A 12,812-nucleotide genomic window follows, 5' to 3' on the forward strand; every position below is an offset into this window, starting at 1 on the left:
CTTAGTTTAGATATTTTGATTGTGTGTGAGTGTTTCTGTGTGTCTCGTTATCGCCACTTATAAAAGCTTACACTTAACTGGGGAGGGGGGGGGGGTATTCCAATTAATAACGACCACATTTTAACACTGAAGTGGTTGCATTAGCACCTCGTTAACACGCGGTTCACATTACTACACTCGAGATGTGACGATAATAATAACTATAACGAAGTATTCTGAAGCTCTTTCAATAATAACGCCTTTGATTAATGGTAAGAAATACTCGGTTTCAAAAGCAAGAACTTTACCATGGAGAGTGGAAAATAGCACCAATCCCCGGAAATGTGAGATGACTTTGATTGCATGGCTTGGATAAGGTAGAACAAAAGAAGCTTCTGAGTGATTCCTGATGTCTGGATTTGGTTTTTAATGTATGATTTGACACCAAGATCTTTTAAAAAGGGCAAGAAAAAGTGATTTTATGGCAAAAAAGGACATTTCCAAGCCATCATTGGCGGCCTTTTGGAATATTGCCGCCATGTTGGACTTTCCGGTTGCTTTTTCAACACCTCAACGGAGTTTATGTCCCAATTTCAACCATTTTCTTTAAATATTTAGTGGTATTTTCAATAATCCGCAGCACTACAAGTAGCTGGCAATACATGTATTATCTACTAGTGACGAATTTTAGATGCAGCCATTTTTCTTGCTATCTCTTTCCCCACCTATCACAGCTCGTTTGGACGTCCCTCAGCTCTACCTTCACTTATCTTTGTCTCATGATTGATTTAAAAAGTTCTCAGGTCTCTTTCCTCCTGAGGACTCTCCGTCGGGCTCTGGGCTCTCGCTCAAAAAGATATATTAAAAAAAAAAACACCTTCACTTTCTCCATCTGTTTGCTTTTCTTATGCACGGCCAGGTCCGTTTCACGAGGCGTGATTTTTGGACGGCAACGTTCTCATTATTCCCGTCGACTGTCAACAGATTCAGATTCAGACTCATTTGAATTCTTGTTGGCAGCTGAGATGCATACATTTCACAAAGGACGGGAAAACAACACCGAGTTTTATTTCTGGCTCCCTGGTGAGCAATAGAGATACGGAAGAGATTACCAGGGAAGAAGTTGATGAAATTACATTGTTTGTTTGTGATTTATCTTTCAGAATAACACATGTCCAATATTATAGCTTCATGTGTTTTGTATCATGAAGAAAAGCTGTAGAGACACTACTGTATCTAGAAAGGCGGACGACTTTAAAGAGTCCTCTCCTGCTGATGTTCAGGTGTATATCAGTATGTAGTGTCTCTACTTTAAAGAGTCCTCTCCTGCTGATGTTCAGGTGTATATCAGTAGGTAGTGTCTCTACTTTAAAGAGTCCTCTCCTGCTGATGTTCAGGTGTATATCAGTATGTAGTGTCTCTACTTTAAAGAGTCCTCTCCTGCTGATGTTCAGGTGTATATCAGTATGTAGTGTCTCTACTTTAAAGAGTCCTCTCCTGCTGATGTTCAGGTGTATATCAGCATGTAGTGTCTCTACTTTAAAGAGTCCTCTCCTGCTGATGTTCAGGTGTATATCAGTATGTAGTGTCTCTACTTTAAAGAGTCCTCTCCTGCTGATGTTCAGGTGTATATCAGTATGTAGTGTCTCTACTTTAAAGAGTCCTCTCCTGCTGATGTTCAGGTGTATATCAGTATGTAGTGTCTCTACTTTAAAGAGTCCTCTCCTGCTGATGTTCAGGTGTATATCAGTATGTAGTGTCTCTACTTTAAAGAGTCCTCTCCTGCTGATGTTCAGGTGTATATCAGTATGTAGTGTCTCTACTTTAAAGAGTCCTCTCCTGCTGATGTTCAGGTGTATATCAGTATGTAGTGTCTCTACTTTAAAGAGTCCTCTCCTGCTGATGTTCAGGTGTATATCAGTATGTAGTGTCTCTACTTTAAAGAGTCCTCTCCTGCTGATGTTCAGGTGTATATCAGTATGTAGTGTCTCTACTTTAAAGAGTCCTCTCCTGCTGATGTTCAGGTGTATATCAGTATGTAGTGTCTCTACTTTAAAGAGTCCTCTCCTGCTGATGTTCAGGTGTATATCAGTATGTAGTGTCTCTACTTTAAAGAGTCCTCTCCTGCTGATGTTCAGGTGTATATCAGTATGTAGTGTCTCTACTTTAAAGAGTCCTCTCCTGCTGATGTTCAGGTGTATATCAGTATGTAGTGTCTCTACTTTAAAGAGTCCTCTCCTGCTGATGTTCAGGTGTATATCAGTATGTAGTGTCTCTACTTTAAAGAGTCCTCTCCTGCTGATGTTCAGGTGTATATCAGTATGTAGTGTCTCTACTTTAAAGAGTCCTCTCCTGCTGATGTTCAGGTGTATATCAGTATGTATTGTCTCTACTTTAAAGAGTCCTCTCCTGCTGATGTTCAGGTGTATATCAGTATGTAGTGTCTCTACTTTAAAGAGTCCTCTCCTGCTGATGTTCAGGTGTATATCAGTATGTAGTGTCTCTACTTTAAAGAGTCCTCTCCTGCTGATGTTCAGGTGTATATCAGTATGTAGTGTATCTACTTTAAAGAGTCCTCTCCTGCTGATGTTCAGGTGTATATCAGTATGTAGTGTCTCTACTTTAAAGAGTACTCTCCTGCTGATGTTCAGGTGTATATCAGTATGTAGTGTCTCTACTTTAAAGAGTCCTCTCCTGCTGATGTTCAGGTGTATATCAGTATGTAGTGTCTCTACTTTAAAGAGTCCTCTCCTGCTGATGTTCAGGTGTATATCAGTGTGTAGTGTCTCTACTTTAAAGAGTCCTCTCCTGCTGATGTTCAGGTGTATATCAGTCTGTAGTGTCTCTACTTTAAAGAGTCCTCTCCTGCTGATGTTCAGGTGTATATCAGTATGTAGTGTCTCTACTTTAAAGAGTCCTCTCCTGCTGATGTTCAGGTGTATATCAGTATGTAGTGTCTCTACTGTTTCTGCTTTGAAACCCTGAAGGCACATAAATAGGTCATCGTGTTGCCATGGCCACATCCCGGTGTACCTTACCTTTCCTGGGTGACGTCCAGAGAGTGTGTGTGTGACCTGGTTGGCAGGGTGAGCGTCACTCAGAGGAATCAGATCACTTTCATTCTATACAGGGTTTCCCCACACACATATCAGACAGGAAGAGCATTGAGATGGTAGAAAAACTGTCAATAAAAGTACTTAGATCTTGTACTTGAGTAAAAGTAGAAGTACTCAGGTCTTGTACTTGAGTAAAAGTAGAAGTACTCAGGTCTTCTGCTTGAGTCAAAGTAGAAGTACTCAGGTCTTGTTCTTGAGTAAAAGTAGAAGTACTCAGATCTTGTACTTGAGTAAAAGTAGAAGTACTCAGATCTTGTGCTTGAGTAAAAGTAGAAGTACTCAGATCTTGTACTTGAGTAAAAGTAGAAGTACTCAGATCTTGTACTTGAGTAAAAGTAGAAGTACTCAGATCTTGTTCTTGAGTAAAAGTAGAAGTACTCAGATCTTGTACTTGAGTAAAAGTAGAAGTACCAGAGTGTAGGAATACTCTGAGTGTAGGAATACTCTGTTACAGTAAAAGTCCTGCATTCAAAATGTTCCTCAAGTGAAAGTAGAAAAGTATTCTCATCAAAATATAGTGAAAGACAGTGAAAGTAGTCGTTGTGCAGATTGGTCCATTTCAGAATAATATATATGATATGTTTTATAATGATTGATCATGAAAGTGTTCTCAAAGCTGGTGAAGGTGCAGCTAGTTTGAAGTACTTTGTATACTGCTGGTATACAAAGCTGTAGTAGTTGTAGCTGGTGGATTCACTCCAGGTGGAACTAAAGTCTGATTCAACACTTGGTTATATTTCACATCATTCATCTGTGAAGTAACTGAAGGTATTAAATACATGTAGTGGAGTAAAAGTACACCATTTACCTCTGAGTAAATCCCCTTAGTTAATTTACACCACTGCTGTTGAGGTATTGTATAAGTATGTTACTTAAGTATACAGTCTGTGTACTTTACAGCTGGATAAATCTCAGTTTCAGAGGTTTGTATTCCCCGGAGGAAACGGAGGATATTGGATGTTCTCATACTGCTGATATACTGTTCTGGATATAAAACACTCGTCGTTGGACGCCGACCAACTCCGACATATGAAGATGTCGAACTGTAATTCAGAGCCGTTTCTCTCGCTTACTTCGGTCCGGGGGGAGTACAGGCGTTTCATTCGCTAAGATGGCAGCTCAGATATAATGCACAGCTTTCCCCGCCATGTATTCCCTGCTTCAGGTCTTCTTCTTTCTCATTTCTATAACACAACATGGAGAATAGTTATCAAGTGGTCGTCTGTTTACTTCAGATAGAGGTCAAATAAACACACAAACGTCTTTATCATAAAGTGTGTAGTTATTTCGCCATAAGATAAAAATAACAAATAATATTGTGGTGACAGATTGCACCAAGTGAAGGACCAGTGAGCGGGGGTTTGTTTACCTTCTGATCCTCCCCCACTCTAATCACAGCTGGGTCCATCAGCGCTCATTCTCATGCTGTTAATGTGGTGGCATCAGGTGTGTGTGTGTGTGTGTGTGTGTGTGTGTGTGTGTGTGTGGGGGGGGGGGGGGGTTCAGGTGCAGCGGTGCACTCAGTGTTTGTTGTTGCTCGGCCTGCTTCTACTGCACACATGATACACTCTCTCAACACACACACACACACACACACACACACACACACACACACACACACACACACACACACACACACACACAAACACACTTCACTCCGGTGGACTTGAATGATAACAATATATATGGAGTCTTTAAACGTGACTCCATTTGTCCAACTGGGCGTCACTTTAGTCTCATGTTGTGTGGGGAAAGAACGACTACATGCAATTATATTGACTCTTAAAGTAATTGCGTTGTGATTGTATGAGTCCATCTTTAGCTAAAACTAGAATGAATTGACAGCCCTTTACCTTGACAACTTGATGCAACACCTTGAATTCCTCTGTAAAAATTAAAAAAACTAAGGACAACTCAAAATGTCAAGTTTCTGCACTAGATTTTTGAGCTTTAAGACGAACTACAACTCTTAAAGTTGACTGACTGAAGTTGAATGACTTATGTTTTGTTCAGATTATGAATGAATTTCACATTAAGTGGAATTTCCAAATCATCTACTTATTCACCTTCTTCGTGTAGTAGCTGCACAAAAGCCCTGTCATTCATATTAAGAATGTAACGTCAGTGTTTCGTTCATACGCTTTCCGGCTTGAAGCTTAAGGCAGCTAACGCATCGGTAACGACCAGGATACGGTGCCACATTAACCGTTAACTCACAGCCAACTGGATCATTTCCATAATTACTGGCATGCTACTGTTTCAGAGTTTCAGTACAATATTCAAACTAAGTGCTCGCTTTGAGGAAGATAAAGAACAGCAGAGACATGTGGGACAATGAGAGCGTAGATGAAGACCCCTGCAGATTTTCATCGGAGACCCCGTTCTTTGGCGGAAACAGAACTTAGTTCCTATATTTTTAAGTTATGCCAATTCAACTTGTGAAATGAGACACACATTAGGAATGTATCTGGGCTAATGATCACAATTAGACTTTTAAAAAGCTATATTCCTTACCTGCTATCCCTCTGAGACGCAGCCATGGAGCTAATAATGCTATTGGCCTTTTGTGCGGTAAAGTTTGATCGATGTATTATCAGACATGGGACCACCGTGCTTCTGCTTGAGTCTGTTTCTCCACTTAAATGCAGCCCTAACACACAGGAGAACACACACACACACACACACACACACACACACACACACACACACACACACACACACACACACACACACAGTCCCTGCACGTGTGTTCTGCTCCGGGGGAACAGCGATAGCGACGGTAATCCAAGCCTCTGTGTTTATTTTAAGAGCTGATGATGATCTGGAGATGGCCATTAAAAGCAGAGGGCGAACAATTTAAGAGCCGTAAATCTTAACGGAGGAGAGGAATGGGTGTGTGGGTGGGAGGTGGAGTGAAGGGGGGGGGGGGAGGATTGGGCTTTACTGCCACTCAGATGAAAAATACTCCAGATGAATTGGAGCAGTCTGGCCTCCATTCTGCGGTTAGATGTCTATCTGCGGTTTTGGCCCTGAAAGCATCTCCAGTCCCTGCTTCTTCTTTTTTTAAATCTTAGTTTACTTTCCCCTTCGGCTGGTCAAACAGATCTGAACGGGACACCATTCAGACCGAAAGAGAGTCAGGAATCGTCCCATTATTCCCACTATACCTTGAGCCACCGTCGTTGTTGGTCTACAGCACACAGGCTAATGTGATAACTCCAAGGTTAAGATTTTTCATACATTCGATAATAGACAGAAAGATGGATTCAGACCACCCAGTTCTTTTAGCTGCATTAGGAAATCCTTATGGTAAGAACTGTGGTTATAACAGTAACTTAAAGTTGGCTGGTGTTTCACAGTCTTTCAGCAAACTCCGCTGCCAAAAAGCTGCCAAATTACTGATTATCATGTTTGACCAATGTCTATCGTTACCTGAGTAAATGGAAATACTGTTGAGTAGTACCACGTGTTCATTGAAATTGAGTAAATCATTTCCAAAAAGCTTAAAGGTCCCATGTCATGCTTTCCCGGTTATCACCCGTCCCCTTGAAGGTGAAGGATTTTCTGCATGTAAACGGTCTGCAGAGTCAAACCCTCAAAGTACACCCTGTAGCGAGTAAAACTCTAACACAGAGAAGACCTGTCTGTGCTGCCCCAGAACGCCTCGTTGGACATTTCTCTTTTTCCATTGTTTGCTTCCTGGGTTCTGTGACGTGTGAACACCCAGATCAACAACAAATGACCGGATTGGTCCATTTGGGAGCTCCTCACACACCAGGACCCCTTGGCTAACCAACAGGGCGTCCCATTGACTTGCTTAGAGCTCCCTGGTTGGTAATAGACGAGTTGGGAAGGTGGAGAAAAGCTCTCCGCAGACCCATTCTCACAGCGTTAGAAACATTTCTCTTTCTCAATATCAAGCCACACTTATTGTGTTTACTTCGGCTGTGAGTGTGTGTGTGCTCAGGATGAGTTTCACTTGTTCTCTCTGTATCACCGACCCGGAAACCACACCAGTAAGCCAGCTCACTGAGCAGCGAGTCTCGCAACGTCCCGACCAATCAGAGCACACTGGGCTCACAGGGAGGGGGGGCAGGAGCTCCAACAAGCCGTGTAGGACAGAGAGTGAATACACAGACTTTACAGAGATGCTGTGAGAAACCAATGTGAGTTTGGAACATTGAACAATGTAAATCTATTCTAGTAGACCTCAATGATGGAAATATGATCAGTAGAAATGGCCATGACATGGAGCCTTTAAGTAATGGAATAATTTAAAAGTAATGGATAGAGTATTTGGTTAAAGTATAGGGTAAATAAGCTAGTAGCATTGATCAGTGTTAATAGTTAGCAAAAAGTGACGGATAAACAGTCATACATCTACCCAACAGTAGTCGATAACACCTTGAAATAGATAACTAAAAGTAGCAGATCATCAGTTAAGCAAGTAGCTAAAGCAATACATAAACATTGAAAATAGTTAGCCAACAGTAATTGATACACATTTGAATAGTTCAAGGAAAGTGTTTGATAAATGATGTAATGGGAAAACAGTCGAGATAATCAGTTAATAGTTAATAGTTGGCTAAAAGTAATGGATAAGTCCAAATATTTGAACAAAAAAAAATGCATAACTAGATAAAATAATCGGCATAAAGTATTGGAAAAATAACGTTTAAGTTGATCAGCTATTAGTACTTCATAAAACGTTTCTAAGCCAAAAGGAATTGAAAGACTACTCATTGATAATTAGTTGATCTAAATTGAATGATGAAGGGTGAGTAGTTCAAAGTAGTTTGTGTACTGTGTGTATTTCTGACAGATACTTGGGGTCTCATATTTCTTTATCGTCTTACTTTTCTGACACTGTTGATTGAGGCTTAGTCTTCTTGGCACTTTACCGGACTCATATTTAGTTCCCTGTGCTTTGGTCTCGGCGTTATACATTTGATACGTTACCCAAACCCCAACGTACAACCGACCGCGGTTCCACTTCTAGACTCTCTCCTTCTCACTGGGCTTTAGATGTGTGATGTAGTAATCCCGCCATATTTGATACCTTAATGCTAAACAAACAGATCCAAATTACACACATTCTTCCCCTAACGTTCGTGAAGAGTTGTTAACCAAATACAGCTCGGTTTTCTCTTTCTGTCGCTCCCTCTCGGTGGAGACGTCCTGGCCAGAACGTTAAACTGAAATCGAGCACAGAGCCTCTTTTGTGGTCCGGACTTTTTTCTTTTTCTACAAGGTGTTTGTGAAACAGAACAGGATATTTCTCTGCTGCCTGTCTGCTCCGGTAAACAGCCGTGTCCTGCACACACCGTTTATCACACTCGAGGGGGGGACTATATTTTGGAAATGCTCAGATTTTGTTTCTGTTCCTTGGCTTCTTTTTCGTTGTGACTTTTTGTCTTTGTATGGAGCTGAACCACTGGACGCTTCAATAACCCGGCTGTGTCCTAACTAATGCAAAAATGTAATACCTCGAACATACTGCTTTTAAATTTGAACCAATCACAAAGACAAGATGCTGTGGATCTGCTCTCTACGGGCGGACACTTGGGGAGAGTAAGCAAAAGGCAAGGACATGGTTTTTGTCCTAAAGAGAGATGCAGGAATGAGTCCTGAAACTTGAAATGAGTCAGCTTCGATTTGCTCTTCTGAAACCCAATGGTTTGAAGCCTGTAATGGTTAACACGAGCTGAAGAGATTTTAACGTAAAATACGTTGCTAAATACCCAACTGGTGAACTGGTAAATGTGTTCAATAAAAGGCATGAGTACAGGTAAATATCTGATTATTTGTCGCTGTAAATATATCAGCGATATTCAACAGCTTTATCTCATATTCTCCCAACATCGCGCCGCCCTACTTTCTGAGCACATGTTGGCTCATTTCTCCGGCTGTTGTCCTCTCACCACGCCTGACCCGGGCCTCCCCTTTCTCTCAGACATCATGCTAACTGCCCTCTCTCTACTGGGCCCACACCAACCCTCTTCTTTACCCCTCTTTGTGGCTAATCACCATTCATATTTATAGCCTACAACCACCTTTGGAAGACATGTGAACTTTAGTTTTTTATAGCAAGCGCTTGCCCAGCTGGAATATAAATATATAGTGTAATGCACACCGGCTGAGAGAAGTAGGTAAACATAAAAACGTCTCGAGTTAAGGGTCATCAGTGAATGATATTAGTTATTGACTTTCAAGGCGAAGATTGTTCCGATATAAAACTAGAACCGCCTCACTTCTGCTGCAGCCTTACTTGGTCTTGAATGATCGGTAGCTAACGGCTAATGTTAGCAACCTTTAGATAGATAATGCTGTGTGACGCACATTACTGGCAGGAAAATATTTACTGCCCGACCCTCAGCTGATCTGCTTTCATGAGTCCGACCTCGCAGACCAGGCTGAATCAGTCTTTATTTAGCGTTTCAGGCTAGTTAGCTTTAAGGAAGACGATATGATGAGCCTTATAACCCCAAAATGAGTCAGCAGTTTAGCACTTTCGGTCGCCTGGTCTGGAAGTCATGGTTTTCTGCATGTTTTTTTAGTTGTTAGGCTGAAATAAGAGATTATAAAGTTTTGTTCTATGATATAAAATACGACGTGAAGTCATGTGACCGTGCTGTAGTTCCTTTATAGCCCAACATTAGCCGCCTTTAGCTTAGCAGTAGTGACATGAAGTCATGTGACCGTGCTGTAGTTCCTTTGTAGCCCAACATTAGCCGCCTTTAGGTTAGCGGTGGTGACGTGAAGTCATGTGACCGTGCTGTAGTTCCTTTATAGCCCAACATTAGCCGCCTTTAGCTTAGCAGTGGTGACATGAAGTCATGTGACCATGCTGTAGTTCCTTTGTAGCCCAACACTAGCCACCTTTAGCTTAGCGGTGGTGACGTGAAGTCATGTGACCGTGCTGTAGTTCCTTTATAGCCCAACATTAGCCACCTTTAGCTTAGCGGTGGTGACGTGAAGTCATGTGACCGTGCTGTAGTTCCTTTATAGCCCAACATTAGCCTCCTTTAGCTTAGCGGTGGAGACGTGAATTCATGTGACCGTGCTGTAGTTCCTCTATAGCCCAACATTAGCCTCCTTTAGCTTAGCGGTGGTGACGTGAAGTCATGTGACCGTGCTGTAGTTCCTTTATAGCCCAACATTAGCCTCCTTTAGCTTAGCGGTGGAGATGTGAAGTCATGTGACCGTGCTGTAGTTCCTTTATAGCCCAACATTAGCCACCTTTAGCTTAGCGGTGGTGACGTGAAGTCATGTGACCGTGCTGTAGTTCCTTTATAGCCCAACATTAGCCTCCTTTAGCTTAGCGGTGGAGACGTGAGGTCATGTGACCGTGCTGTAGTTCCTTTATAGCCCAACATTAGCCACCTTTAGCTTAGCGGTGGTGACGTGAAGTCATGTGACCGTGCTGTAGTTCCTTTATAGCCCAACATTAGCCTCCTTTAGCTTAGCGGTGGAGATGTGAAGTCATGTGACCGTGCTGTAGTTCCTTTATAGCCCAACATTAGCCACCTTTAGCTTAGCGGTGGTGACGTGAAGTCATGTGACCGTGCTGTAGTTCCTTTATAGCCCAACATTAGCCTCCTTTAGCTTAGAGGTGGTGTCGTGAAGTCATGTGACCGTGCTGTAGTTCCTTTATAGCCCAACATTAGCCTCCTTTAGCTTAGCGGTGGAGACGTGAAGTCATGTGACCGTGCTGTAGTTCCTTTATAGCCCAACATTAGCCTCCTTTAGCTTAGCGGTGGTGACGTGAAGTCATGTGACCGTGCTGTAGTTCCTTTATAGCCCAACATTAGCCTCCTTTAGGTTAGCGGTGGTGACGTGAAGTCATGTGACCGTGCTGTAGTTCCTTTATAGCCCAACATTAGCCGCCTTTAGCTTAGCAGTGGTGACATGAAGTCATGTGACCATGCTGTAGTTCCTTTGTAGCCCAACTCTAGCCACCTTTAGCTTAGCGGTGGTGACGTGAAGTCATGTGACCGTGCTGTAGTTCCTTTATAGCCCAACATTAGCCACCTTTAGCTTAGCGGTGGTGACGTGAAGTCATGTGACCGTGCTGTAGTTCCTTTATAGCCCAACATTAGCCTCCTTTAGCTTAGCGGTGGAGATGTGCAGTCATGTGACCGTGCTGTAGTTCCTTTATAGCCCAACATTAGCCACCTTTAGCTTAGCGGTGGTGACGTGAAGTCATGTGACCGTGCTGTAGTTCCTTTATAGCCCAACATTAGCCTCCTTTAGCTTAGCGGTGGTGACGTGAAGTCATGTGACCGTGCTGTAGTTCCTTTATAGCCCAACATTAGCCACCTTTAGCTTAGCGGTGGTGACGTGAAGTCATGTGACCGTGCTGTAGTTCCTTTATAGCCCAACATTAGCCTCCTTTAGCTTAGAGGTGGTGTCGTGAAGTCATGTGACCGTGCTGTAGTTCCTTTATAGCCCAACATTAGCCTCCTTTAGCTTAGCAGTGGTGACGTGAAGTCATGTGACCGTGCTGTAGTTCCTTTATAGCCCAACATTAGCTTTTTATTTCAGAAACCCGTAAACGTTTGTTTGCCACAGAGATTATTTTCTGCAATAATGCAAAACTCAGGGAGATTCTAACTTGTAGTGTCATCCCTGAACAACTCTATAGAAATGGCCACATTACTAAGGGACTCAAACCAATATAATATCAAACAATAAAAGTGCTATATTTGCTACGATCAGTAAAGTACACATGTACCTCCATTGCTTTAGTGAGTAATTAAAGGCTGCATGTGTACACTATGTGCACGTTGAGTGTTGCTTTGTGGTACGAATGATGTACTGTGCATGCTGGGAATAATATTCCTCGGTTAACTAAGTCGTTTTTTAACATTGACAGATGCGCACACACACACACACACACACACACACACACACACACTCAGGCGGACATGTGTTCTGCACAGCCTGTCATTACAGGAGCCTTGATGTGGTCACTGGGTGGCACTGAGGCCTCTTATTATTATCGTTTTATGACAACTTTCACTCTCTTACGCTACACCACCCCCTCCCCTCCTCCCTTCCTCCCTCCCCCTATCCCTCCTTCTTTCCATTCCTTTCCTCCCACCTCGTTCCAAACCCACATCCATTTCTCTTGCTGTTGCATTGGGACCTGTTTGTTTTCAGTGTGTAAACCATCCTGACACACGTCTCCAGGGCAAAGGGCAGATAGAGGAGTGTTTTCTGGGGAAAGGGGGGGAGAGGGAGGCAGCAGACGGTTTGGTCTCCATTAACAGAGGTTTTTATAGCTTTGAGAGCTCTCTCCGACACCTTGTGGTTTGTCTCGTAAAAGTTACCCGTTTCTCAGTGTGTTGACGAGGGTGTACTTAATAGTCCGTGTTCTTCCCAGGATCCTGTTGAAAGGTTATTATTATGTATGTATTTCAATCTCAGAAAAGAGAGGAGAGGAATTATGCCAGATTTGAGCTAATAGCTCATTTCCATCTGCAGTCCTTAGGTAAAGTAAATGCAAACAGAAGATAACTTTCTCTGTTTTGCCTCGAGGTCACAATTTTCTCTTTCTTACGATCGCCACTCATACCAGGCTCTTTTAGATTACATATCATTTTGCTGACGCTTTTCTCCAAAGCGACTTCGAGGTCTCCTATTCTACTCTTCTTCATCAATATATCACAGGTCTCAGATTTATCCAGAGCCTGTCTCTGATTGGCTGAAACACCA

This window comes from Gymnodraco acuticeps, unplaced genomic scaffold (assembly GCF_902827175.1).
Source record: "Gymnodraco acuticeps unplaced genomic scaffold, fGymAcu1.1, whole genome shotgun sequence".
NCBI classification, from domain to species: Eukaryota; Metazoa; Chordata; class Actinopteri; order Perciformes; family Bathydraconidae; genus Gymnodraco; species Gymnodraco acuticeps.